This window comes from Periophthalmus magnuspinnatus, chromosome 12 (assembly GCF_009829125.3).
Source record: "Periophthalmus magnuspinnatus isolate fPerMag1 chromosome 12, fPerMag1.2.pri, whole genome shotgun sequence".
Lineage (NCBI taxonomy): Eukaryota > Metazoa > Chordata > Actinopteri > Gobiiformes > Gobiidae > Periophthalmus > Periophthalmus magnuspinnatus.
Window position 1 is genome coordinate 14789879 of NC_047137.1, and position 27725 is coordinate 14817603.

Consider the following 27725-nt stretch of genomic DNA (forward strand, 5'->3'; position numbering starts at 1 on the left):
ATTGGATTTTGTATATTTGGGGTCCCGATTCAATTTAAAACGATTCTTGATCCTAAAACGATTCTAATTCTGATTCAATTTGAATTTTGAAGCGTTTTTCATTCAAAAACACACAGTATTTATTTTACACATTCACGTTCACATCACAACACGTGTTTCTAATAAAAATATTCTGGATGAGCAGGGCCGTCAACTGAAATTTGGGGGCCCGGGTCAATAAACCTCGAGTGGCCCCCCCGTAATTCAAATTAATAGGAAGAGGGTGGAATTCTGGGCCTGCTAAGACTCTGGGGCCCGTTGACTCCCCTGTGGATAAGTCGTTTTTTTCTGTACATAACGGCGATTATCTTTCTTGCCGATTATCACGATTATATAAAACGATTATTGTCAATATTATTGTTTATTATCCCAGTCCTAGATGAGGGTGAAGTGTCTTGCCTCGAGACGCTCAGTTTGTCCTTTGTTTTTCCACATTTCCAGCTGATTTCCATATATTTTCCTGCCAGTAAAGACACATTTTCAGTTTTTACATCTCACTTTTCACCAATATTTCCAGTTTGTATTGTTATCATTATATTCACCGTCTCCAGCGCGGCCATATTTAACTTGTAAATTAAACCAAAGAATCAAAGCGTGTTGCGGTGGAACAGTAGGACACCTCTCCCAACGGTAACCGCGCTCCCAACAAACATTCCCGCGCGACGCATGCTAGCTCCGTGTACGCGAAACATGCTAGCTCTGATAATGGGGGCCCCCGAAGAGGATGGAAATGGACTGTGATCACACTTTCATGTCTATATGCTCGGAATGTTGTGATTTGTAGGCGAACGCGGGGAGCTTATCGGAGCGGGCAGACAGCAAAGTGACAGGGAATTCTCCGTGTGATGCCGTCATAACTTATCCCGCCTTATCTGCTACAGACCACTCACACGATTCACCTGTTTACACCAACGAGCGAATACGCCTGACACCAATTGGCAAGTAAATAGTGGTATTAGGAGCATTTGAACAGCAAAGAACACAATTATTTGGTTATAGTTAAAATACAAAATGCTTAACTGAGGAAGTATGTGTACGGTTAAAGGTTTGTGGTTCAATCTGTCAATCAAGCCTGTCACAATAAAGTAATTATAGACGATAAATGATAATATTAAAGCGAATTTAAGCCACTGACGCAACAACACAAGAGCAGATTTACACCACAAAAAATATTCTAAATCTACAATATTAAAAAATGATGATTATACAGATGATTCTAGTGAAGGTGTGTGGAGTTTAAAAACACAGCGGAGCACTTCCTGTATCACCACGTGATGACATCACAAGGTGGAACAGAGTGTTTTCTGTTTGAGAGAAGAAGAACGCAGCCTAAATCTGCAGGGTTTGTGTGTTAAACGTGTGAATGAAACAAAAAAACACAACTCCAGGTCTGTTTGTGATGAGGAAACAACATTATAACACAGATCAGAAAATAGTGTAACATGGGACCTTTAATTAAAAAAGGTTATTTTCCTTGGCTCATTAAAAAAAGATCATTTAAATATACTTTTGAAAAATGGTGAATTGTTACAGTTTACTTTTTTGTTGCTACAGAAATTATAGAATCTGTTCACTCTATTTTTAAACAACATCTGGCTGAGAACTAGTAAAACTGCAGAAAGGAAGAGAGAGAAAGAGAGTGAGAGAAAGAGAGTGTGAGAGAAAGAGAGAGAAAGTGAGAGGGGGGAGAATGAGATAAAGAGAAGGAGAGGGAGGGGGAGAGAGAGAAAGAGAATGAGGGAGAAAGAGGGTAAGAGAGAGTGAGGGGGGAATGAGAAAGAGAGAAGGAGAGGGAGGGGGAGAGAGGGAGGGGAGAGAGAGAAAGAGAGTGAGGGAGAAAGAGGGTAAGAGAGAGCGAGAAAGAGAGGGTGAGAGAGAAAGAAAGGGAGGGAGAGAGAAAAAGACAAAGAAAGTGTGAGGGGGAAGAGAGAGAGCGAGAGGGGGGAGAATGAGAGAGAGAGAAAGAGAGGGAGGGGGAGAAAGAGAAAGAGAGGGAGGGAGAAAGAGGGTAAGAGAGAGCGAGAAAGAGAGAGGGTGAGAGAGAAAGAAAGGGAGGGAGAGAGAAAAAGACAGAAAGAAAGTGTGAGGGGGAAGAGAGAGAGCGAGAGGGGGGAGAATGAGAGAGAGAGAAAGAGAGGGAGGGGGAGAGGAGAGAGAGAAAGAGAGGGAGGGAGAAAGAGGGTAAGAGAGAGCGAGAAAGAGAGACGGTGAGAGAGAGAAAAAGGGAGGAAGAGAGTGAGAGAGAGAAAGAGAGAGAGCAAGAGGGAGGCGAAACAAAGAGAGAGAAAGAGAGAAGGTGAAAAAGAGAAAGAGAGAGAGTGAGAGGGAGGAGAAATGGAGAGAGAAAAAGAGAAGGGGGAGAGAGAAAAAGAGCCAAAGAGGGAGAGACAGAGAGAGGAAGAGAGAGAACGAGAGAGAACAAGAGAGAGGGTGAGAGAGAGAAAAAGGGAGGAAGAGAGTAAGAGAGAGAGAGAGAAAGACAGAGGATGAGAGAGAGAAAGAAAGAGAGAGAGCAAGAGGGAGGTGAAATAGAGAGAGGGGAGAGAGAAAGAGAGAGGGTGAAAGAGAGAAAGAGTGAGAGGGAGGAGAAATAGAGAGAGAGAAAGAGAAGGAGGAGAGAGAAAAAGAGCCAAAGAGGGAGAGACAGAGAGAGGAAGAGAGAGAAAGAGTGAGAGATGGAGAGAGAGAGTAAGAGTGAGAGGGTGAGAGAGAAAGCGAGAAGGGGGGGACAAAGAGACAGAGAAAGACAGCTAAAGAGAGAGACAGCGAGAAACAGAGAGAGAGAGAAATAGAGGGAGCAAATGAAAGAGGCAGCAAAAGAATGAAACAGAGAGAGAGAAAAAAACAGAGAGCAAGAGAGAAACAGAGAGAGAGGGAAAGGCGCTGCTGCTGCGTCTCCATGGCAACAGCTTAAAGTGTGGAAGTGGCCGTCTCAAGGTTACTCAGTGCAGTTCTGATTTAATAGTATTATTTTGCCTGTAAATGAAGTGACACGTGTGACTGTAAATGAGACAAAGTGAAATATGTTCTGAAGTTCAAACGCAAATCACACGCAAAGATCTTCACAAGGAAAGACGTTCACGAGACCCCACCTGAGACAAACCTGTCCTACATAAAGAGGGACATAAAGAGGGCGAGGACGGGCAGATTAGTCCTACTTTCATCATTATATCAAGAAGAAGTTGCAGTAAGTAAAGTATTTAAACTACGACCAACATTTGTGTACTTTAACTTACTCTAACAGCATAAAAATGTGTAAATATATAGAAAAGACAAGGCTAAATATAGAAGAGGAAGGGCATCTGGTTTAAAACTGTGTCAAAAATAAAAATGACAACTCCTTTTCCTCTAACATGCATAGATTTTATTGGAGGAAAAACTCTAAACAAAATAAGACTTGAGCTAAAATTACCTACTCATGGGTTTCAGAGTAATGATTAACAATTCAACTCAAAATACTATGGCGTTTGAATGGGAAAAGTGCTCAAAATGGCGCCCGTGAACAGGAAGATAAAACTGCATGTCCACTACTTTTCCTAAGAAGTTTAAAAATTGAAATAATCACAAAAAACATTCACTTTCATTTAAATACAATATAATTAAAGTGTTTATTCTGTATTGGCGTGAGCAGCAGTGGGGTCCAGGCGCCGGTTCTAACGTCACTGTCCGCGGTGCTGATCTGTTTGACCAGTCGACTAGAACCAGCTCCAGGATCTACAGTGATAAACCCATTGGGCTTAAACTGTCAGATGCCCTCCCTGTGGTGTTATTCTGCATAAAAACTGCTAACCTTGTAGTTTAAATCTGTAAAAAAAAAAAATGTCCTGAAATGCCCATGTGTCAGATGCCCTTCCTGTGTCTTCATGGGGTCGTATTCTGTACAAAAATGGCTAACCCTGGAGTTTAGAGCAGTAGAAACATGTTCTGAAATGCCCGTGTGTCAGATGCCCTCCCTGTGTTTCTATGGGGTCTTATTCTGCATAAAAATTGCTAGCCTTGTAGTTCTGAAATTTCCCTGTGTGTCAGATGCCCTTCCTGTGTCTTCATGGGGTTTTTATTCTGCATAAAAACTACTAACTTTGTAGTTTAGATCTGTAGAAACATATTATGAAATGTTCTTGTGTGTCAGATGCCCTTCCTGTGTCTCCATGGGGTCTTATTCTGCGTAAAAACGGCTAACCCTATAGTTTCCAAATGTGCTTCTTGTGTTCATTTCTCAATTCTTCTAGCCACATTTAAACGATAAACTTTGAACAGAATCAAACTTTTTAAACATAAATCACAAATCAGAAAAAACGCACGTTGATATTTTTCCCCTGATCGTCCCTGAACTCTTCCTCAACGTCTATCGTACTACAAACATAAAACATCAATTGCCCAAAAATCTAGTCTAAAAACCATTTTCATCTTTCGGAAAATAAAAAAATAATCTCGCTATTTCTGGCCTAATTAAGCAAACGCGCAGCAGACCATGAATTACTACGAGAGCCAACTTCACTGCTCTCTCTCCTCCACTCTATAAACTATTAATTGATCTCTGGGGAGTCTTAGGTTTAAACTATCCAGAAATATAGACACGGCAGCTGTAGCACAGGCTTTAATAGGACCGAGGGAAGCCCCATAAGACGCAGGGAGAGCAGGCTCGGGCTAAACACACCGCTCTCCGACGTCTGTGTTTGTGACGTTTACGTACAAAGAGTGTTGTATATGTTCAAGGATGTTACGCAATGTGTCTCGTGTGCAGTGAATCCCCCGGTGATATCATGTCAGATGCCCTACCTGACATTATTATTCTTTTAAAAGTGCGTTGTGTCGCTTTTCTGCTTTCTGGAGATGTAATTGCTTCGTCTGGAATGCTAGATTAGATAAGATTAATGCCCTACTGTGGGATATTCCATGCAACGCAATCCATATCCAGTGAATCCCAGATGGAGTGAGTTGTGTAGATGGATGTAGATTATATGCCAGATGCCCTACCTGACATAATTATTCATTTAAAAGTGCTCTGTGCAACTTTTCTGCTTTCTGGAGATGTAATTGCTTCTTCTGGGATGTTCCACAGAATGGCATTAATACTTATATCTCCATGGAGACAAGTAACGCAATGTCTGTAAGTGAATAAATGCAAGTTAGACAAGGTTAATGCCACACTGTGGGACATTCCATGCGATACAATACCCAGCGAAGCCCAGATGGAGTTGTCTAAATGGACGTAGATTTTATGTCAGATGCCCTACCTGACATAACTCTTCATTTAAAGGTGCACTATGCAACTTCTCTGGTTTCTGGAGGTGTTAATGCTCTGCCTGGAATGTTCCACAGAATGGCATTAAACTTGTATCTCCATGGAGACAAGCAACACACAGGTTATTTTATTTTTTATTTATTTTTATCAAGAACAATATATGTAATTAAATAAATATGAGTTAGATAAGATTAATGTCATACTGTGTAACATCCCATGCGATGCAACACAACATTTCCATAGCGACAAGCGAGTAGCAGACTCCCTCCACGTCAGAAAAGTTACGTAATACACCTTTAACCATGCGTTGGGACCAATTGTGGTTAGATAAGTTCTGTTATAAAGGTAAATGCTGTGTTTTTATAGAGCGATTTTCCATTTTCAAGGCGTTCAAAGCGGAGACATCGGGGGCGTAGTAGGTTAAGTGTCTTGCCCAAGGACACAACGGCAGCATTCGTCTGTGAGAGCTGGAATCGCACCGCCAAACTCTACCAATCTTGTTTTTCTTTTTGAATATCTAATAATAATACGGTACATAGATGAGTAGTTATGATGGCACTAAAACTATTGGTAATTGCCAGTCGAAAAACGTCACGTCAAGAGATCACAAGTTTCCTAAATTTAAAAAGCATCGTTGGGTTTTCAGTTGTGGTTTTTAGATCCTTGTGGTTCCATGCTGTTTTATTAATGCAGCTCCAGTAGCCCATCATTTAAACGCAGCCATGTTTGCGAAGAGGGAATGAACTTCATAAATAGTTAAGACGTACTCACTACTGTAGGCAGCGCGATCACAGCCGTACTCGCTTTTTTAGATCATATTTTGGGATTTTAATCACTTGGGAAGAATCGCAAATACCAGCTTGTCTACATACTAGGACAACGGAGGGCGAACCAATTCCCCCAGCTAACAGAAAACTCATTCCGGGCCAGGCGAGCATACATCAAAGTTGGAAGTGTGGTTAGAGTTGGGTTGTTTTTGAAGGGTACATATCTATCATTGGAAAATATAGACAAATTGGATGTAATGACAGCGAGGCAGTGAAAGTACCATGATGTAACAGCCTGTAAACAACACAGTGGAACAAATCACTCACCACAATGGAGCCAGCAGCCCCCAGAGAGACAGAGGGAGGGAGGGAGTTTGGGGACAAGGACTTTATAATGCAGTAATGAAGGGAACAATGGTAATAGTTAATACGGTGGTGGCCATAGATTTAGCTGAGACCGTAATGGGACGACGCGATTTGGTTTAAAGGGGACATATTGTGCACGGTAATTAAGTTCACTCGACATTCACTCGACATTTAAGGCCTGAGTGGTCAGAAAACCTCTGTTCTCACCTACCCCCCATCTACGACCACTGCTTTGTATTTACATATTATTAAAGATTCAAACTCTGGGTTATGCTGGGAGGGTTTTAAAAGTTAATGAAGACGTGTTGTGGTTATAGTTTTAATCTATGACACCAGTGGATCATTATGTTACAATTTGCACATTTTAAATCATGATATTCATTTAAAACGACCAAATGAAAGAAAGAAAAGTCTGACAAAAAGTGAAGTCCAATGGGAGCTGACGTCGCCGTGATCGTCATCGCAACAACGCGGCGTGAAATAACTGGAATAATTATCATAAAAGTCTTCATTTTGGCGTCCTACGTGTCAGTTTGACCTTTGAACTTTGAACTTTGAAGGTACACAACGTAACTTTCCCGTTGGATCATCCGTCACCTGTTTGTTGTTACCGCTGATGTCGGCGTAAACGTCATCGCAACAGCACAACGTGAAATAACTGGAATAACTATCATAAAAGTCTTCATTTTGGCGTCCTACATGTCAATTTTGACCTTTGAACTTTGAACTTTGAAGGTGCGCAACGTAACATTTCTGCTTAAAACATTAAACTATCTGTAGATCTACTTCCTTCGAGACGCCACGACACCGAGCTGCATGTTAAATCTGTGGAGCGGAGACAGCAATACTTTTATTTTAATGTAATTTTGAGCGATAAAAACACTTGTAATTAGCAAGATAGATCGTGTAAAGTCATACTGTGGAACATCCCGGGCAAAGAAACAGCATATCTATGGACCTTTTACACCTTTAATCAAATAAAATCCTCCCATTTCAATCAAAAATTATGTGAAAAAAAAAAAAAAGCGTGTTTTAAAAGCGGCTGAGCATAAATCCCGAGTTGTGGTAAACAAGCTCATTAAAACGTGAAGAGGACGGCGACATAAACAGAGTTATAAATAAAGGGAATCACCGCTGTAGTTGTCAGCCATCATGGAAAAGTCCAAACAACAACGCTCCTAACAGCATGACCGGGCAAGCCTGTGATTCACCCGCACCCCAGGGAGACGGGACGGGCGCAGCAATAAACAGCAACGCAAGGAGTCCCCCGTAGATCACCCAGGGGAGACCTCTGCGTGCGAATGTATGTATCTGTGCGCGTCTGTTTGTGTTTGTGTGTCCGCCGCGGTCGCATGTTACTATCCCTTATCGTCGCCGACATCCATCACTCCAAAAACCGCTGAATTATTCAAAGATACAAACTAAAGGGACATCCCGGGACATGGCTCTGGATAAATGTGCTTATAAATGATGAAGAGGAGAGGGAGGTAGGACGTAGGACGAGTTGTCAGAGCGGAGGGGGATACGGTTTCAGTGGGGCCGGGTCGTCACGTGACACGGGGAGCGCGGATAAGAGGGTCAGACGGGATTTACTACGTATATTTACTATGTACTGCGCGTGGAGTAGTACACAAGATGACTACGTATTCTCTGTGGAACTTGTCTACGTTCCTAAACTTCGCGACGCCATTTTTTTTTTTTTTACAAAGATAATGACGATATCTATGTTTTTTGTATCGACGTTTCCTTTGCACTAGCGCGGCGGCGTCAAACTCAATTTCCCCGAGGGCCTTATCAGCAAAATGGTTCGTCTGAAATTTGCAAAGATATAAAAAAAAAAATGTCTGTGTAACTGCGTAACTCCTGATAAACATTTTAAGACAGTCGTACATTTAAATTTACCTTGTCGCGGGCCACATAAAATGACATGGCGGGCCGCATTTGGCCACCGGGGCCTTGAGTTTGACACATGTGCACTAGCGGGAAATTTTGGCCGTAAAAGGTTGAACGCAAAACTGTAGCTCGCACGCCAAATAAATTGTTGGAAAAATCATATACTTCGTTTGCTAACTTCTTCAATACTTTACGAAGATGTGAGTCAACAGTGAAGCTCCACGTTTTCGAATAACCGTGATTGACAGGTGGATTAGCCAATCGGGGAGACGCATGGTCCGGCCGTATCGGAAATAATAAAAAAAAAATATCACGGGGGGTTGAAAAACATGGTGGATTTCTGTACAATCAATGAGCGAAGCCTAAAATCTCTTAATCTGAGGTGAGAGAAATGTGATTTTTTTGTAAATCACAGGTGACCAATGAGCTCCTTTGTTTCCGCATGTGTCACTGAAGTAAACAAATCTGATTGGACCGTGACGTTTGACCAGGATTGAGACGCGACAGAGGATGTAGGGACCAGACTGATGTCATTCTGTATAAAAAAAAACAAATAGATATCAGTGTGGACGTTTGTATTATATTTGCATTCGAGGATAATTTAAGATTTTTTCCTGAATTTTGGATTTCATTAACGTTTCGCCGCAGTTTTAAAATACCTGACGTTATACGGAGCGAGTCGGAGAGGAACTGTGAAGTGTGCCAAACAATTTCCCTTTAACACAACAACAGCTTGAGGAAAATGACTTTGCTTACTTTGAAAATACTTCTGGAAACAGAGGCAAGAGTTGTGACAGAATCACATAAGACAACAGCGGGAGAGAAAGGGCGGGAGCGAAGCAATCATAAGAGAGAGTGGAAATGAAACGACAACGGCAATAAGGCCTGAGTAAACACGGGGGCTTATTGAGAGCTGCACACGTACGCACACATATATACACACACATATACACGTACGCACATATACACACACGTACACACACGTACACACAATGGAGATGTAGCATATGTCTCCTGTAGGACCAGCTGGAGACATCTGGTGCCAAAACTCCACAGGTCAAACTAAGTGACATGCTCCCTGATGTGTGGAGAGAGGGAAGAGGGGAAAGACGAGAGGAGAGAGGGAAGAGAGGGGGTTAGAGGAGAGGGAGAGAGAGAGAGAGGGAGTGATGGAAGGAGAGGCAGGGGAGAGGAGACAAGACAAGGAGACAAGAGGAGGGAGAAGGAGAGGGGAGAGGTGGGCGGGGATAAAGAAGAGGAGAAGAGAGAACGATGGGAGGGGAGAAAGGGAGAGGAAAGAGGGGAGGAGGGGTTAGAGGAGAGGGAGAGAGAGAGAGGGAGTGATGGAAGGAGAGGCAGGGGAGAGGAGACAAGGAGAGAGGAGGGAGAAGGGGGGGGCGAGGATAAAGAAGAGGAGAAGAGAGAACGATGGGAGGGGAGAAAGGGAGAGGAGAGAGGGGAGGAGGGGGTTAGAGGAGAGGGAGAGCGTGTGATGGAAGGAGAGGCAGGGGAGAGAAGACAGGGACAGAGAAGGATGGGAGGAGAGAAAGGGAGAGAAGAGAGGGGAGGAGGGAGGAAGAGAGAGAGGGGAAAGGGGGCAAGGATAGAGAAGAGGAAGAGCTAAAAGGGAAGAGAGAAGGATGGGAGGAGAGAAAGGGTGAGAAGAGAGGAGAGAGGGGGTTAGACAAGAGGGAGAGAGAGTGATGGAGGGAGAGACATGGGAGAAAAGAGAGGGGAGGAGGGAGGGAGAAGGAGAGGGGAGAGGTTGGCGAGGATACAGAAGAGGAAGGGCTAATAGGGAAGAGAGATGGATGAGAGGAGAGAAAGGGAGAGACAAGAGGGGAGAGGGGGTTAGAGGAGAAGGAGAGAGAAGGATGGAAGGAGAGAGAAGGATGGAAGGAGAGAGGGGACAAAAGAGAGGGGATAAAGAGAGACAGAGGGGAGAGGGGAGAGGTTGGCGAGGATACAGAAGAGGAAGTGCTAATAGGGAAGAGGATGGGAGGAGAGAAAGGGAAAGAAGAGTGGGGAGAGGGGAAAAAAGAGGGGGTTAGAGGAGAGGGGAAGAGAGTGATGGACGGAGAGAAAGGGGAGAGAAGATGAAGGGGAGGAGGGAAGGGGAAACGGAAGTGGAAAGGGGGCAAGGATAGAAAAGGGGAAGAGGGAGAAGGGAAGAGAAAAGGACGGAGGAGAGAGGGGATAAATGAGAGAGAGGGAAGAGCGATAGGAGAGAGGAAAAGGGGAGAGAGGGAAGAAAATCGGTACAGAGAAAAGCGAATGATAAGGAGGAGAGAGAGAATAGGTGAGAAAAAGGAGAGAGGTCTAGAGAGAGGGAGGGGTGGTGTCTCAGGAGGACATAACACTACACATACACGCTCTGTTTACACTCACGGACGTTAATTGTCTGAAAAGTGCCATGTGTTCATTTCAAACAAAGAAACATCATTTGAGACGTGGCGCGGGGGGATAAAGGCCCAGTCCTTGTTCGTTAGACCTCGTACTTTCTTTTCTACTCCCATGTGGCCTTAAAATCGCTCAGTCGTCCGTCGATATCTGCTCAAATGAGTATCTAGATTCGATTTTAATACTAGCTTTTGCCTCAACCTGCACAACCCTAATTCCTCTTGACAACTCAAATCTTATCCTACAATATCCAAATGTGTTTTTTTTTCCTGCTGACTACTTAAATCCATCCACAGACTGTCTAATACTTCATGTAAACCTGCTCCTATTTCACTTTTTTACTATTTTACTGCTGCCTCTCGTCTTGTTTCAGCCTGTACAAACACACACACACACACACACACCACAAATACTTGGGGCACTTGGGGACATAATATTTAAATAAATCACACAAACAAAACTTCCCCCTTCTCCAAACCGGCTCCTTTTTTGTGCATTCTCTCTCTCTCAAACTATTACACAACATCTGTTTATGTAGCCAGCCCCACTTTACTTTTCAACTACTCCCACATTTCACAATATTTTTAACTTTAACGACACAAAAAGCTGTTTTGGATTAGCATTAGCATCCAAGTTGGGAAAACAAAAAGGGGGAACTTTGTTGTTTTGCTAGTTGTCCAGTGTTGCTCAATAGGTTCAATAGAAGTTACACTGGCCGGGTCAAACGCGGCAGAGGCGTTCGCACGAAAGATTCAGACTACAAAGATTGGCTGCTTGTTAAACTGCGAAGAAAGACCAAAGACAGTCAGGAGTCAAAAACAACAACAACACGGCCATTATAGATCAAACTAAAATGTGCTTTACGTCGCAAAAAATCCTACAAGACTGAGAGGAAATGGTCTGGTTTTGCAAAGAGAAAGTAGCTGGATAAGGGTTTAATGTAAAGCTCATTCAAAAAGTGATAAATGTACAAGATGATGTCCAAAAAATGTATAATAATTCCAGAATCATTGGAGTTGGAAGTTTGTTCACGTCTATTTTTATGTATTTGTGTGGGTAATTTACTTTAAAGCTCCTATATTACATAAAATTGACTCTTGTGAGCGTCAAGTTATGTTATAAAGTTGTTTCCTCCTCAAAAACAGACCTGGAGAGTTGTGTTTTGTTTCATTCACGCATTAGTCTGTGTACATCTCCAAAACTTAAACCACCTCGTGATGTCATGAAGTGTTTTTTTTCCAAGTTAACAGCTACTTTTTTACCTTTAGTTCAGTAAAAAATGGCAATTCCAGTGCTGAAACTATCCAAATGATTCTAGTGAAGGTGTGTGGAGTTTAAAAACACAGTGGAGCACTTCCTGTATCACCACATGATGACATCACAAGGTGGAACAGAGTGTTTTTTTTTCTGTTTGAGAGAAGAACTCAGCCAGGGAAAAAAGTATTGAAATACAGTAATATTTGTGGTATTCATAGTTTTCAATTTCACGACTTCAGTACTTTTCAGCACTCGAAAGACATAATATTTAGTTTTGAATTGTTAATCGCTATGGAAATGACCCTTTTTAAAGAGTTTTTAAGGTTGTTCTGTGTCATTGAGAAGCTGAGATCAAGTGATTTAAGAGTAAAACTAACAGAACAGAATTGGATTAGAGGCAGAGGTGGGCAGGGCAGCCAAATGTTTTGAGAATAACGCAACTTTAAAACAATAACATCAAGCTGTTCAAATTGATCCAAGAAATGACTCCGGCAAGAGTAAAACATATTTGAATAAACATCTACTGAAGTAACACTGAAGTATCTGAATGGAACATGTGATTTATAATGTGACTGGAAAGACAAAACATGAAATAAACCACAAAATATGTTTTTTAAAAGGGATGGACCACAAAAATGAGAAAAACAAATACCATTTCAAGAGCAGTAGAAGTATTCGGGACGACTTTATCTGACCATCTGGCTTTGTATTCAAGCTTTTGCTGCAGTCAAAACATTAAGATTAGTAATGTGACGTTTCAGAAAGAATCGGCTCTTTTGAACGATTAGAACTAGATCTCAGTTTTGAAAAGAACTGAATCTTTTCTGTCTAATTTTTATGCATTTTTAAATCATGATTAACACTGAACCAACACAAGAATCAGCACAGAAGCAGAGCAGGCGACACGAGTGAGAGATTTGTGCAAAAAAATCCCCCAAAAAAACATATTTGGCATCATAATAAGTTATTTTTAAAACTATTGTTATTGTAGTCGAGTGTTTTGTTTAGATTTTGATTAATTTCAAAGGGTAAACACACTCCCACTCTCAGTTTGAACCATTTTAAACACATCTGAGTCTTCATCGTTTCTCTCTGTGATTAGTTTGCAGATAAAATGAGTTCTCACATCGACTTCTGTCAAGTAAATAAATAAAAGAGCCAGTCTTTTGAACGGCTCTTTGAAATGAGTGGATCCAAAAGATTCGGATCCCATAAAAGAGCCGAAAGCCCCATCACTAACTAAGATATTTTAGTTTATCAATGTAAATCATGATATTACTCATCATTATTTCTGTGTAGTGTGGGTGAAGCGTAGTGATATCCGAAGTGAACAGGTCAGGGTAAGGTCAGAGGTCAAATTTTAACTTTTACTGGGTGGGTTAAGTGTCTTGCCCGAAGACACAGCAACAGCGTTCATCTGTGGGAGCTGGAATCGCATCGCTCAAGCAACACTGTTTACGTCGAGAGCGGGATTCAAACCAACCAACGCCAACCTCACGGATCAGGGGGCAAACGCTCTACCAACTGAGCCGCCGTCGCCCTCCAACTCTGAACTCTGCCGCCGCGTCGCTACGCTTCAAGTGCTGAGCTTCGACGCCTCGCGCAGACTTCCAATTGAGTCCCTGGATTTAGCTATGCATACATAAAGATACTCTGCGTAAATATAGCTTTAATTAAAATCTGAAAGTTAATTATTCTTCTGTTTTCCCTCTAGACACAAACAAACACGAACAGCGTTTTTTTGAACGCCGTATCGTAATGTATTCATACTCCATGCCTAAAACGTCTTTTCTTTCCCTTCTCTGTTTACTCGCTATAATTTGAACAAAAAACGCTACAGCCGTTATTAGGCTTATTGACAGACAAACACTCAAACAAAAAGTGCTTTTAAAATCCTGGTAGATGCATAAATTTGGAACGCATTACTGTTTTTTTTTATTTATTTTTTTTCAAATAGCACTCGTGATACATAATTACAACCAAGGAAACATCTTGTGCGGTAGAAGTGACCACATTAAAAACATTAGACTCGATTAGCATTCTGTTAACTAAATTAGCGCTAATGCTCCTAGTTTATTAGCTTTAGCGCTGGCTCTTAAGTATATGACAATTGGATTTAAATAATCTTTAATTATTCATCCAACAAGATAAGTACAGTGGGAGACGAGGTAATGGTATGGAGAACAGATTGCGGTATTGTCAAGGCTGTCACTGGTACGAAGTCGGAGACAGGAGAACTCAAAATTTAACTCTGCGCGTGCCAGCTAGCCGGCAGCGCTACAAGAACATTTGCTATAGCTATAATTAAGTACTAGCCGTGTGTTTGGTGTCAAGAGTCTAGACACAAAGACAAGGCTGGTGCTGTCTACCACATGGGACCCAAGGGGAGCGGGGCAAAGGCCTGTGGGAGCGAGCCAGGATGGGGCAGGCGTTTGTGGGTGACGGGGTAAAGCGGAGAGGGGCGGGTGGAGGTGGACGTACGGATGCCAGGACCAATAGTTTATGAAGTAATAACATATATAGAGATTTTTACGGTCATAACACGTGAAAGCAGTCCAAATTTATTCCGTACTCATCACAATGAGTTTATAAGTGCTGTTCACAACTTTCAGAAGCATGCTAACAACAGCTAGCATGCTAACACTGCAGTTTCTCCCTTGCAGAGGATAAAATACCATCTACAAATGCATTTAAGAGGATGTTTGTAGAGGTCCAAACCACAACATTTGCTAATTGTAACCAAACTAAACTCGTATTGCGATGGTTAGTCGAGGTGATAACAAAAAGCGGTATCTAAAAACGCCACGAGTTCGAGCATGAGTGACGCAAAGACACATGAAACTCCACTGCGTTCCTTGTTAAGCAAACGAGCAGAAGTGGGACGCTCTTGACAAGCCGGTGTGGGGTAATTAGCGAAGGAGACACTCGGCGGAAGGGTCCCTTGGGTGAGGAACAGCTGAATCAGGACCGGGGCAGGTGCCAGAACACAGCTGGACTTTAGCCTTTTGCACTTTGACAAGTTTCTTGACAGAACAGGGTTGGCTTAACATCTACAAATGGACATATGCTTATGCTAATACGGCCTCTGCTTGTTTATGTATTTGCAATATGTCAAAGATAGAGACAGATTTCTATGTGTGGCAAGTGAGTTTATATTCATGGGTTTAACCTCCGCCATTTTGAGGACTTTTTCCCCATTCAAAAGATGTAATGTTGAGTTTTAAATGGTTAAAGAGACCGTTTTCTGACCTATGTTATGCAATTTCCTCATCACAAACAGACCTGGAGTTGTGTTTTGTTTCATTCACACATGCTGAGTTCTTCTCTCAAATAGAAAACACTCTGTTCCACCTCGTGATGTCATCATGTGGTAATACAGGAAGCGCTCCACTGTGTTTTTAAACTGCACACAGCTTAAATAGAATCATTCGGATCATTTCAGCAATTGCCAGTCTCGCCTGAACTAAAGGTAAAAGTAGCTGTTAATTTGAAAACTACCACTTCATGACATCACAAGGTGGAACGGAGCATTTTGAGCTTTAGCGACGCAGACAGACTAATAATAAAGGGCTACTCAAACGCATTTGACAAAGTTCACCCCAAAATATATGTCGTTTTAGTCACTTACGGTCAGCACTAATTCATAATAAGAGCTTATAATATATACTTTACGACACAAAAGACAGTTACGAGTTGTGGCGTATTAATAATTCATTGACTTTCTATGTAAATCAGGGGGTGCCAAATGTAAAGGTGTGATTGAACTTGGCACGGCTCTTCGGGCTCGCTCCTGCTGAGACCTGACTGACACATGCCTCCGAAACAAGAGAAAGAGGAAGTCAAAACAGAGTGTGAGGGGGTTTACGGGGATACGGGGGGTTTGAACAACAGCTGTTAGGACCACTGTTTAATCAAATCTGTCACATGCATGCGTAACCCCCCCCCCCCCCGCTGCATCGCGCCCAATAACCCACATCAGAGTCTGCCGCCGTTGCCCCCGGAGACCACCTCACCACCACCCCTCCCGTGCCAGCCTAACCCCGCCCCGTCCACATGCCCCCCGGCGCACCGTCTGTGTCTACACCTACTGCCTACGTGCATATGTTCGGAGCAGAAGTGTGACGCTCGATACGGTAGACGTTAAAAAGGTGGGTGATCGCCACGGGCAACCGGATAATTAAAAAAACGGGGTCTTTTTAAGGAGCAAAAATGTAAATACAAACAAAAAGAATCAACATTAATGGTAAAAAGGTAAACGGTCACAAGCACTACATCAAGGAACGACGCACCCATTCGCACGCACATTCGTACACCGGTGTACGCAGACACTGGGAGCGAGGTGGATTAAGTGTCTTGCCCAAGGACACAACGACAGCGTTCATCTGTAGGACCAGGATTTGAACCGCCAACCTTCTGATCAATGGACAAACACTCTGTCGCCTTATTTTTAACGCCTCTCTAGCATCCTAAGTGTTTTCACAACTTTCAGAGGCCAGAGCTGAGTTTTGTTGCCGCGGTAACGCAGCTAACACGCTAATCAGATTTACTTCCTGGTTCACAGACAATAAAAATTAGACGTTAGACGCAGACAGTGGTCTCATTTTGATCCTAAGAGCGGGATTTGAACGGCCAACCTTCTGATCAATGGACGAATGCACAAAGTTTTCACAATTTTCAAAGTTCAGCTTTGTTGCCACGGTAACGCAGCTAAAATGCTAAACAGATTTACTTCCTGGTTCACGGACAATAAAAAAATGAAATTAAATAAATAAATATTAGACGCAGAGTGGTGTCATTTTGATCCTGAGAGCTGTTTTTATATATATATCCGCACTGGGGTAAAATTTCTTACTTTGCTACTTGAATAAAATCAGATACGACCATTTTGAAGTTGAAGTATTGATTTTATTCAAATAATTAGCATGGGCACTTCTGCAAATCTGTGAAAACTGTGCCATTGTTATTGAAAAAAAAGAAAAATTCCTTCATTTTAATCTATTTTTTGATGTGCTGGTATCCACATGGAGCGCGCTGTGGTGTTGTGTGTCTGTGGATGGAGGGAGAGAGGGAGCAAGAGAGAGAAAGAAGGCGAAAGAGAGAGGCGAGAGACGAGAGAAGGGAGAGAGGGGGGACTCATCAGATAAGCCACCTCATTTGGGCCGCTTCAGGAGGACTGAAAGGAGCGGTGGGGAGGCTTTCATCTCCGAGACGGTGAAAAAAAGCGACAGAATCGAGATGGAGTGAGCGCAAGAGAGGACGAGAAGGCGAGAGAGAGAGAGAGGCCTGAGGAGAGGAGCCTCCGGAAAAGGAATGAAAGAGATAATCCAAGACGATGTTTACCTTGGTCATGCTGACAGAGGACAAAGAGGGCCACTAATATGTGCTGCCCCCTACAGGTTTCCAGGATATTGTCCGGAAAGGGAAAGTTTATATGGCGAGCGAACGCAGAGGTGACAGGACAAGAGGCGCTGTGCACAAACCGCTTAATTAAACGCGAGTGTCGCCAGCGCCGCCTGTCTCCGCGAGTCTGGATATCCGAGGGCATTCAGCGTCTCTTCATAGAAAGCACAAGGAGGTCATTTGCAAGTCAAATTTGGCATTTAATGACACGGGAAATCATCAGAATTTATTGAAAGCTAGCATGGAAAAGGAAGGGAGGTTGTTCAACTTTTAGATCAAAAATGCAGAAAATTGCCAGCCCTCTTCTCCGGGGAATAGCTCGTGATTTGAAATGATGAGACGGAGGTGGTGAATGAGGCAGGATCGTAGCTCGGGGCTCCCTCGGCTCTGTACTTCATACAGTCAGAGACGGAGTTAACATAATCCACCTCCTAAAATGTATGAAAGAAACTATAAAGGTAGTACTGAAAAGTATATGTACTTTAATAGCGAAAAGTCAGACCAAGGTCACTCGTCGTCGGTGCCGGAAGAAGCGCTCAGTTTTGTTGCGTAAGTAAAAGTACAGGTATCGGAGTGGAAAAATACTCAAGTAAAAGTAAAAGTATCATGGGAAAAAATCTACTTTAAAGTACCTGATTAAAAACGTACTTAAAGAGTAAAAAGTACAAGTATTTCAGGCTGATTTCGAGGTTTTATAAGACGTCAAATGTAGTGATTTTTAATAAACATTTGTGGTGAATTTTGTTCAACAGAAACAACTGAATCAATTGTTTTGTTTTTGTTTTAATTTTTTATATTTTTGTTTTGCTCAAATTATGAAGGTATTAAAAGTACAAATACCTGCTGTCAAATGTAGTGAAATAAAAGTAAAAAGTATCCGATGTAAAGTGTACTTAAGTAAAGCACAGACACCTAAAAATTGTACTTTACTTCACATTACATTTCAACTACTGCCAGTCGTTGATATACAGAACGAGTCAGGAAGGGCATCAGGGTTAAGCACCTCAGCTGAGATTTACCCTCTTACCAAAAGGCTGCCAGTTTGATCCCTCCTCTCACTAGTCAATGCTGTTGTGTTTTTGTACGAGACACTCAAAAAGAGCGATAAAACTTGCAATTAATTTTGTAAAGCGAACACATCGAGGTGGCATCAACTCATTAGCTTCCCCGTGCCACTCCCAAAGTCTAGATAACTGAAGGATTGTGTCAGGAATAGCGTTTGGCGTGAAATTAAATAAACTATACGCACATTTGGCATTAAAAGAGTGAATACTGCAACCCCAAGAAGATATAAGCCAAAAGAAAAGAACTAAACTGGTGCCACTGCATTAACTACTGCCAAGAAGTGGATGTGTGCATAGCTGAGTATTATATTGTTCAGAGATTTGCACAGTGTCTTCCTATAGTACTTTAACATCACCATTTCAAATCCTCTGTAATGTACTTTCAACTGTTTAAACGGCAAATATTCTACTACGATCTACTTTATAATGTTGTTTCCTCATTACAAACATAACCTCGAGCTGTGTTTTGATTCATTCACGCACGTTTAACGCACAAACGATGCGTATTTAGGCTTTTGAGTTCTTCTCTCAAAACTGAAAACGCTCCGTTCCACCTTGTGATGTCATCATGTGGCGATACAGGAAGTGCGACACTGTGTTTTCAAACTCCGCACGCCTTCATTTCTAGAATCGTTTTTGATTATTTCAGCTTCTGGAGTTGCCGATCGCTACTGAGCTAAAGGTAAAAAAGTGGCTTTTAACTTGAAAACTACCACTTCATGACATCACAAGGTGGAACGGAGCATTTTGAGGTTTGGAGATGAAAACAGACTAATAATAAACTTACTCAAACAAAACACCTCCAGCTCTATGTAACTTTTCTGGTCGAGGTGCCGCTACCTTCTTATCCTTTTCCCTGCATGTTCCACAATATTAAACTGCATTAAAATGATCTATCTCCATGGAAACAAGCAGGTGACATCATTCAGCAAAGTTACAGGTCCAATCTGCGAAGCGGCGACCCCACCAGCAAGAAAGAATGTTTATTTTCAAGCGATTTTTTCTGCAAATTCCCAGTCAAATTCCCTCCAAAAAACTCAAATACCATATTGCGGAACATTCCAATGACATCTCCATGAACCCTCCACCAGAAAAGTTACACGGTGCAGCTTTAAAGTGGTAAACTTTAAACAGGCTTTACTGCGCCAACATACAGAGGTAACGAAAACGAAATCTGCTCGCACATCAAGGACCGTGAACATCCAATTAATAGTAAACATCATGGCCACAAGCGGAGTTGTTAAGGCGCTCTCCCATGGCAACGCTCTTGTCAAAGCGCTCTGTTGCCAAGACAGTACCACGCTGGAAAAGTCTTTAAATGAAAGAAGGGATAGAAAAACCACATACGAGGCGTGAGGAGGAGGTAAGCGCGGCGTTTGTTATGGTCTACATCCATCATGCTAATTGGAAATAAACAGCAGCTCATTGTTTGGAGAGCCTTAAATCAAACTCTAATCAGGTGTGCGGCTATTTAGCACAACGTGGGGGCTAAAATATGTACACGCTCGCATCGTGGGGACCTGAATCTTATATTATCAGATCAACTATATGATTTAAAGTTCAAATATGGGTTAAAATAGGTTAAAGTTAGAGTTTAAGTTAAGTTTAGGCAAGCAGAAAGTGCGTAGCTTTTCTCTTATAGCGCCCGCCACCTGCTGCACCGGACAGTCTCCATGGGCATTTCATGATTTTGTCTGGAATGTTCCGCAATAATAAACATGTCCATCACCATATAGACATGCAGGAAATGCCACCAGGTCAGTTTACAAGTCATATCTGTGGAGAGGTGCTCAAAAGTGTGTGATTTTAAAGGTGTTTTTGAGCAGTAAAAAACGAGAATAATTGAATAAATGCGCGTTAGATAAGTTGTTTTTTACACTGATTTAAAGGTTGGCGGTTCGAATCTCGCTCTTGACATAAATGGTTTAGTTCGTAGTGCGGTTGGATCCACTGACTCATAGGTTGGTGGTGCGATCCCGGCTCCCATAGATGAATGCTGTCGTGTCCTCGGGCAAGACACTTTATATATAGTCTATGGTACATATGTCAAACTCAGGCCCGGGGGCTAAATCTGGCTCACAGTTTAATTATATTTGGCCCGTGAGATCATATCAAATGCGCATTAGAGCTGGCTGCCGGTATCAATTTTCAATAAATACTGAGTTTAGCCCGTAAATTTGTCAGTTTTTAATTTTGGCGGACTGTACATTTGAGTTTGACTCCCCTGGACGACTCGGTTGAGCGACAAAATGGCGTCTTGAAAATAAGTGGTTAAAGGTCGACAGCTATAACATGGTTGAAGCTCTGAAAAGTTTGTAGAATAAGATGTAACTACCGATATTTCCCATTTTTTATTTTATTTTATTTATTTTTTTAAATGTCAGTGAAGTGGATCAGTTCTGTTTTAGACACTACTGCCAATATTTACTCCCACTAAACTGAAACTGATAAATATTTAACACGGGTACAATCCACAAAACCAAGTCAGAATTAGACAAACGGGACTAAACCAGGAAAACTTTGAGTGACTTGAAGGTGGAAAAAGTGAATATTTACCATTTACCACAGGAATAATCTCCGTGGTGGGGGAAAGTTACATAGTTTATCTTTTAAAGTTAGCATCAGTCTCCGGTAAATGAATGTAAGTCAATGTAATGTCACCAGAAACCATGGAAACCAAACGCATAATACCCGTTTGATTTGATTGTGTTTTTTTTTTAATGAATCGAAATCAGGAATAACGCGGACGATAACCTTTGCATTAGCACAAAGGAGGCTAATTACGGTTGATCTCGGCGCTCATTGTTAGCATTAAGACGCACAAACGTAGCGTAAACACGACGTTACTCAATCTACTAATTCCACTTCCTGGACGAGATGGAGCCAAAAATCTATAATCTTTTTGAAAAGGGAAACCAGTCATTAGAAAATAAACAAACGCAGGTACAAAAATCCATACGAGTTACGTCATTTCCGTCGACGCTTTGGTTTTCTTTTCATTTTAACTGTAGGAGCTTAATCCTAATTTGCATAATCATTACTTTTCACTTGGAGAACAAACAAATACAGGGAAGACGTGGAGCAGAGCGAGGGATTCACAGAGGAGAGAGAGAAGACGTGTAGATCTCATTACGATTAATATAGTGGGACAGGAAGAGGTGAAGGAAGGAGGGAGGAGAGAGGGAGGGAGGGGTGGAGAAGGGTGAGAGAGAAAGATGGAATAGGAAAAGCAGAAGGAGAGAGAAAGAGGGAGAGGTAGTCAAGGGTGAGAGAGAAAGAATAGTGAGAGTGGGACAGTAAATGCAGGAAGAGGGGGAGAAAGAAAGAGAGAGGAAGGGAGGAAGAAGGGGGTAGTGAAGGGTGAGAGAGAAAGATGGAATAGGAAAAGCAGAAGGAGAGAGAAAGAGGGAGAGGTAGTTAAGGGTGAGAGAGAAAGAATAGTGTTAGTGGAACAGTAAATGCAGGAAGAGAGGGAGAAAGAAAGCGAGAGAGGGGGAGGAAGGATAGAGGTAGTGAAGGGTGAGAGAAAGATGGAATAGTGAGAAAGTGGGATAGCAAAAGAAAGGAGAGAGAAAGAGGGAGAGGTAGTCAAGGGTGGGAGAGAAAGAATAGTGAGAGTGGAACAGTAAATGCAGGAAGAGAGGGAGGAAAAAAGAAAGAAAGAGAGAGGGAGGGAGGAAGAAGAGGGATAGTGAAGGGTGAGAGAGAAAGATAGGATGGTGAGAAAGAGGGATAGGAAAAGCAGAAGAAGAGAAGGTTAGAGAGAGATGGAGAGGTAGTCAAGGGTGAGAGAGAAAGAATAATGAGAGTGGGAGAGTAAATGCAGGAATAGAGGGAGAAAAAAGAGAGAGGGAGGGAGGGAGGAAGGAGAGGGGTAGTGAAGGGTGAGAGAAAGATAGTATGGTGAGAAAGAGGAGGAATAGAAAAAGCATTGAGAGAGGGAAAGAGAGAGAATAGTGAGAGAGTGGAAAAAAGCAGGATGAGAGGGATGGAGAAAGAGGGGGAAGAGATGATGAGGGGATTGTTAGAGGAGAGAGAGAGAGGAAGGGAGAAAGAAGGAGAAGAGTGTGACAAAAGAGAGATGATGGGAAAAGAGAGAGAAGGGGGGTAAAAGAAGAAGACGTGGGTAGGGGAGAGAGGGTGATAAAAAAACAGAAAGACGACATTGGAGAGAGAGAAAGAAAGAGAGATAAAGAGGATGACATGAGAGAGAGAGGATAAAGAGAAGGGGAAAGACAAGATAGAGGGGAGAGGAAAGAAATAAAGCAATGGAGCGAGAGGAAGGTAAGGACAACTAGAGAGAATAGAGTGAAAAGAGAGAGATTGAGAGAAGAGAGATGCACAGGCAGAGAAAGCGTGACAGAGTTGACAGGAAAAATAGAGCGATGAAGAGAGGAAGAGAAAGTGAGTGAGCGAGAGAGGTGCGGCTATAATGGGATCAATAGTCAGGGCATGAGCGCGGGGTCAGAGCCGTGTCCATGGTGACCTGCCGTGTACCGGAGCCCTGAGTCACCGCGGGAGTCATCTGTCCATCGCTCTCTCTCTCCTCTTCTCTCTCTCTTTCTAATCCCCCCTCTTTCTCTCCTTCCTTCACTCGCTCTCTCTTTCTGCCTCCCTTTTTCTCTCCCACTTTCTGTCACTCCTTTCCATCTATATCTATGTCTCCTTCTCTCCCTCGTCCTTTGTTGTCTCTACCTCCCTTTCTCCCTCTTTCTATCTCTCTCTTTATATTTCTCCATCTCTGTATGCGTGTCACCCTTCTTTCCTCCCCCTCTCTTCTTCCATCTCTCTCTTTATATTGGTCTGTCTCTCGGTGTGCGTGTCTCCTTTCCTTCATCTTTCTCCCCTTCTCTCTCCCTCTTTGTCACTCCTTACTCTCCCTCTTTCTATCTATCCTTTCCAACTCCCTTTCTTTATATGTCTCCATCTCTCTCTCTGTCACTCTTCTCTCTTCCCTCTCTTTCTCTCTCTGTCCCTATTTCCATTTCTCTCTTTATATTGTTCCATTTCTCTTGGTCTCTGTCACCCTTCTCTCTCTCTCTCGTTATATTTATCCATCTCTCTCTCTCTGTCACCCTTCTTTCCTCCTTCACTTTCCTTTCCCTCCCTCTTTCCATTTCTCTCTTTATATTTTCCATCTCTCTTGCTCTCTGTCACCCTTTTCTCCTCCCTCTCTTTCTCTCTCCCTCTCTCTTTACATCTCTCTCTGTTTGTGTTTCCGTGTGTGTCACCCCTCCTTCCTCCCTCTCTCTTTCCCTCTCTTTCTCTCCCTCTTTCTCAGATAAACCCAACACTCTCTGACGCCATGTTTTTCTACACTACAGGCTCCTGCAAACCAGAATAAGAACACGCACATTCTCTCTCTTTCCATCCATCTTTTCATCTCATCTCTTTTTTCATCTCTCTTTCTCTCACACACACAAATAAACACAATCCTTCTTTTTATTATTATTAACTAATGACACACGATCACAAAAATTAACTAGGATGACGAGAACAAAATTGGAACTAATCAGAGACTAAAAAACAGGATTAAACCAGGACTAAAACAGGACTAAACCAGGATTAAATCAGGACTAAACCAAGACTAAACCAGGACTAAACCAAGACTAAACCAGGACTAAACCAGGATTAAATCAGGGCTAAACCAGGGCTAAATCAGGACTAAACCAGGACTAAATCAAGACTAAACCAAGACTAAACCAGGACAAAATCAGGACTAAACCAAGACTAAACTAGGACTAAACCAAGACTAAACCAGGACTAAACCAGGACTAAACCACGGCTAAACCAGGACTAAACCAAGACTAAATCAGGACTAAACCAGGAGTAAGCCAGGACTAAACCAAGACTAAATCAGGACTAAACCAGGACTAAACCAGGACTAAACCAGGACTAAACCACGGCTAAACCAGGACTAAATCAGGACTAAACCAAGACTAAACCAGGACTAAACCAAGACTAAATCAGGACTAAACCAGGACTAAACCAGGACTAAACCAAGACTAAATCAGGACTAAACCAGGTTTTAACCAGGACTAAACCAGGACTAAACAGAACCAAACTCATCTCAGCTGAACTGTGCTAAAACCAGGCCTGCGATAAGTGAAAAAACATGGCGCCCAAACCACAAACTCAATTCAACCCATTCACCCACATGAATATTTAACTGTGTAACTGAAGCCATAAGCACAGATTAACAGCCACGCCTCACATCACTGCACCCCAGGGCGAGTGTGGCTACAGAAACAGACTCCAGAGTTTGAACGAGGTGAACGATTATAAAAACAGTCGGAGAAATACAGATACAATTTTCGAGCGGTGCGTCATCCTTCAAAACACGAGCCGAACATCTCTGTACTCGCGTTTGCAGATGTCAGTGTTCTCATAAAAGCTTAAAACAAACAGATAAGTGTTGACATGTCAAAAGTGGTAGTATTTAAAACTAGTGCAAACACATAAATGAGCAGATCTCGCTGAATGGCTGCTGCTCCTTTGTAGAGACGGCGTTTCTGACACCGCGGCGAACTCATATCTGCTCTGCTTCAATTATTCACTTGAGCGCGGTTACCTAACAGTTAAAGTCAAAACCGCGGGAATAGAAAATAACAACACGAGATAAGCAAACGGAGAGAGGAGGGGAAAGATACACGGAATAAAGGTTCGTCAGTTCAAATTAGGGCTTAACGATGTTCGGGGAAATGTCTACTCGCGTTTTTACAGCGTCAATAATTGCGATTAGATTTGGTTTTTATGTTTTAATATTAGGATTCTGGTCAAAGTTCACATTTGAAACAAGTCCAGAGGAATTGGCGAGATGACGGTATCGTAAATGGTCGGTTTTTATGTCGCGCTTTTCCACCTTCGAGTCGCTCAAAGCACTTTACGCACATTCACACACACATTTATACACTAGTGTACACAGACACTGGAGGCGAGGTGCATTTAAGTGTCTTGCACAAGGACACAATGACAAAATTCAACAACTGGGAGCTGGAATCGCACCAACAACCTGTGCTTCAAATTCATTTTAAAGGGCCCATATTCTAATCCTAATGTTGTTTCCTCGTCACAAACAGACCTGGAGTTGTCACACGTTGAACGCACAAACGCTGCATATCAAGGCTGAGTTCTTGTCTCAAACAGAAAACACTCTGTTCCACCCTGTGATGTCATCAAGTGGTGATACAGGAAGTGCTCCGCTGTGTTTTTAAACTCCACGCACCTTCATTTCTAGAATCATTTGGATGTTTTCAGCTCTGGAATTGCCGATCTCTACTGAACTAAAGGTAAGAAAGTAGCTGTTAACTTGAAATCTACCACTCACTTCATGACATCACAAGGTGGAACAGAGCGTTTTGAGCTTTGGAGATGTAACAGACTAATAAAAAAGTGTTACTCAAACATGTGTGAACGAAACAAAACACAACTCCAGCACTATGTTACATTTCTGGTGGAAGTGCCTCATACAGATGTTATACTTTTTCCCTGCATGTTCCGCAATATTAAACTGCGTTAAAATGATCGATCTCCATGGAGACAAGCAGGTGACGTCATCAGGCAAAGTTACAGGTCCAATCTGCGAGGCGGCGACCCCACCAGCAAGAAAGAATGTGTAATGTTACTTTTTCTGCAATAAAACAACAAAATACACCTTCACTTGAACCATGTAGCTGTTAACTTGAAAACGACCACTTCATGACATCACAAGGTGGAACGGAGCATTTTGAGCTTTGGAGATGTACAGACTAATAAAAAAGGATTAGTCAAACATGTGCGAATGAAACAAAACACAACTCGCAGGTGTGTTTTCGTTGAGGTAACAACATAACACGCCTAAAACATCACAATAATCAATTTTGCGTAATATAAAACCTTTAAACTCCAGTTCAAAACGACAAAAACAGAGGAGACGTACGGACGCTTTGATGAACAATACAAGCTAATAGACTGCGGACTGGGAGTTGAGTCAATGTTGATTCAAATTGACACGAAAAACGTTAAAAGAAAAAAGAAAAAAAGCGCCACAAAAGAACAGTGCCTTCGTCTTCATCTGGAATAATAGTCTCTCATTTGTGCATTGGGCGCTCGCTTCGTCGTCATGTTGCCAGGTCCCGTTTCCCAAAAACACAAAGCCCCCCAAATATCAGTGCCAACACATGGCTCTTTCGAATGCGGAACGGGGGTTGGTGAGCTCGCTTCCATAGCTGTGGGGTGTGAGCGAGGTTAGCCTGAATAATTAAAAGGAAGATGAAGACTACACTGTCCAAAACGCAAAACGCAAAAAAAAAGCCTGGACTGTATTTCATTTGAAGTGTTATCAAGAGATACATGGAGAAGGAGGGAGGAAGGAAGGAAGGAGGGGTCGTGGAGTTTAAGGTTACATTGAATTATTCTTCAAATTTTAAAAGGTCCACTGGCATCCGCAACTTACCGATACTTTCACGTCTCAATAGAGGACTTTGCTTTACCTGGAAAGTTCCTTTTTATGGCATTAAACTGTGTGTTAGTGTTTTAATTTAAAGGGCTCATATTACACTGTTTTCTGATCTGTGTTATAATGTCGTTTCCTCGTCACAAACAGACCTGGAGTTGTGTTTTGTTCCATTCACACATGTTTAACGCACAAACTTTGCATATTTAGTTAGTTAGTTCTTCTCTCAAGCTGAAAATACTGTCCCACCTTGTGACGTCATTGTGTGGTGATACAGGAAGTGCTCCGCTGTGTTTGTAAACTCCATTCACCTTCACTAGAATCATCTGGAAAATGGTGATATTGTAGATTTAGAATAGTTTTTGTGGTGTAAATCTGCTCGTGTTGTTGCGTCAGTGGCTTAAATTCACTTCAGTATTATAATTTATCGTTTATAATTACTTCAGCGATATATCGAGCTTCAAATTGTGTTATTGTGACAGGTTTGATTGACAGATTGAACCACAATCCTTTAACTATACACATACTTTCTCAGTTATGCATTTTATATTTTAACTATAACCAAATATTTGTGTTCTTTGCTGCTAAAATGCTCCTAATACCACTATTTCTAACTTCATACACCTTCACTAGAATCATTTGGATCATTTCAGTCCAAGAATTGCCGATATTTACTGAACTAAAGGTAAAAAGGTAGACGTTAACTGGAAAACTACCACTTCATGACATCACAAGGTGGAGCAGAGCATTTTGAGCATTGAAGATGTAGTCCGACCATTAAAAACGTGTTACTCAAACATGTGTGAATGAAACAAAACACGACTCCAGGTCTGTTTTTTGACGCTAAAACAACATTATAA

General features: G+C 42.1%; 1 protein-coding gene across 2 annotated transcripts in view; it reads right to left on the reverse strand.

Moving 5' to 3' along the window:
* Nucleotides 1–27725, reverse strand: part of plxna4 (plexin A4) — a 384761-nt gene that overhangs the window by 278494 nt on the left and 78542 nt on the right. The window lies entirely within an intron of this gene.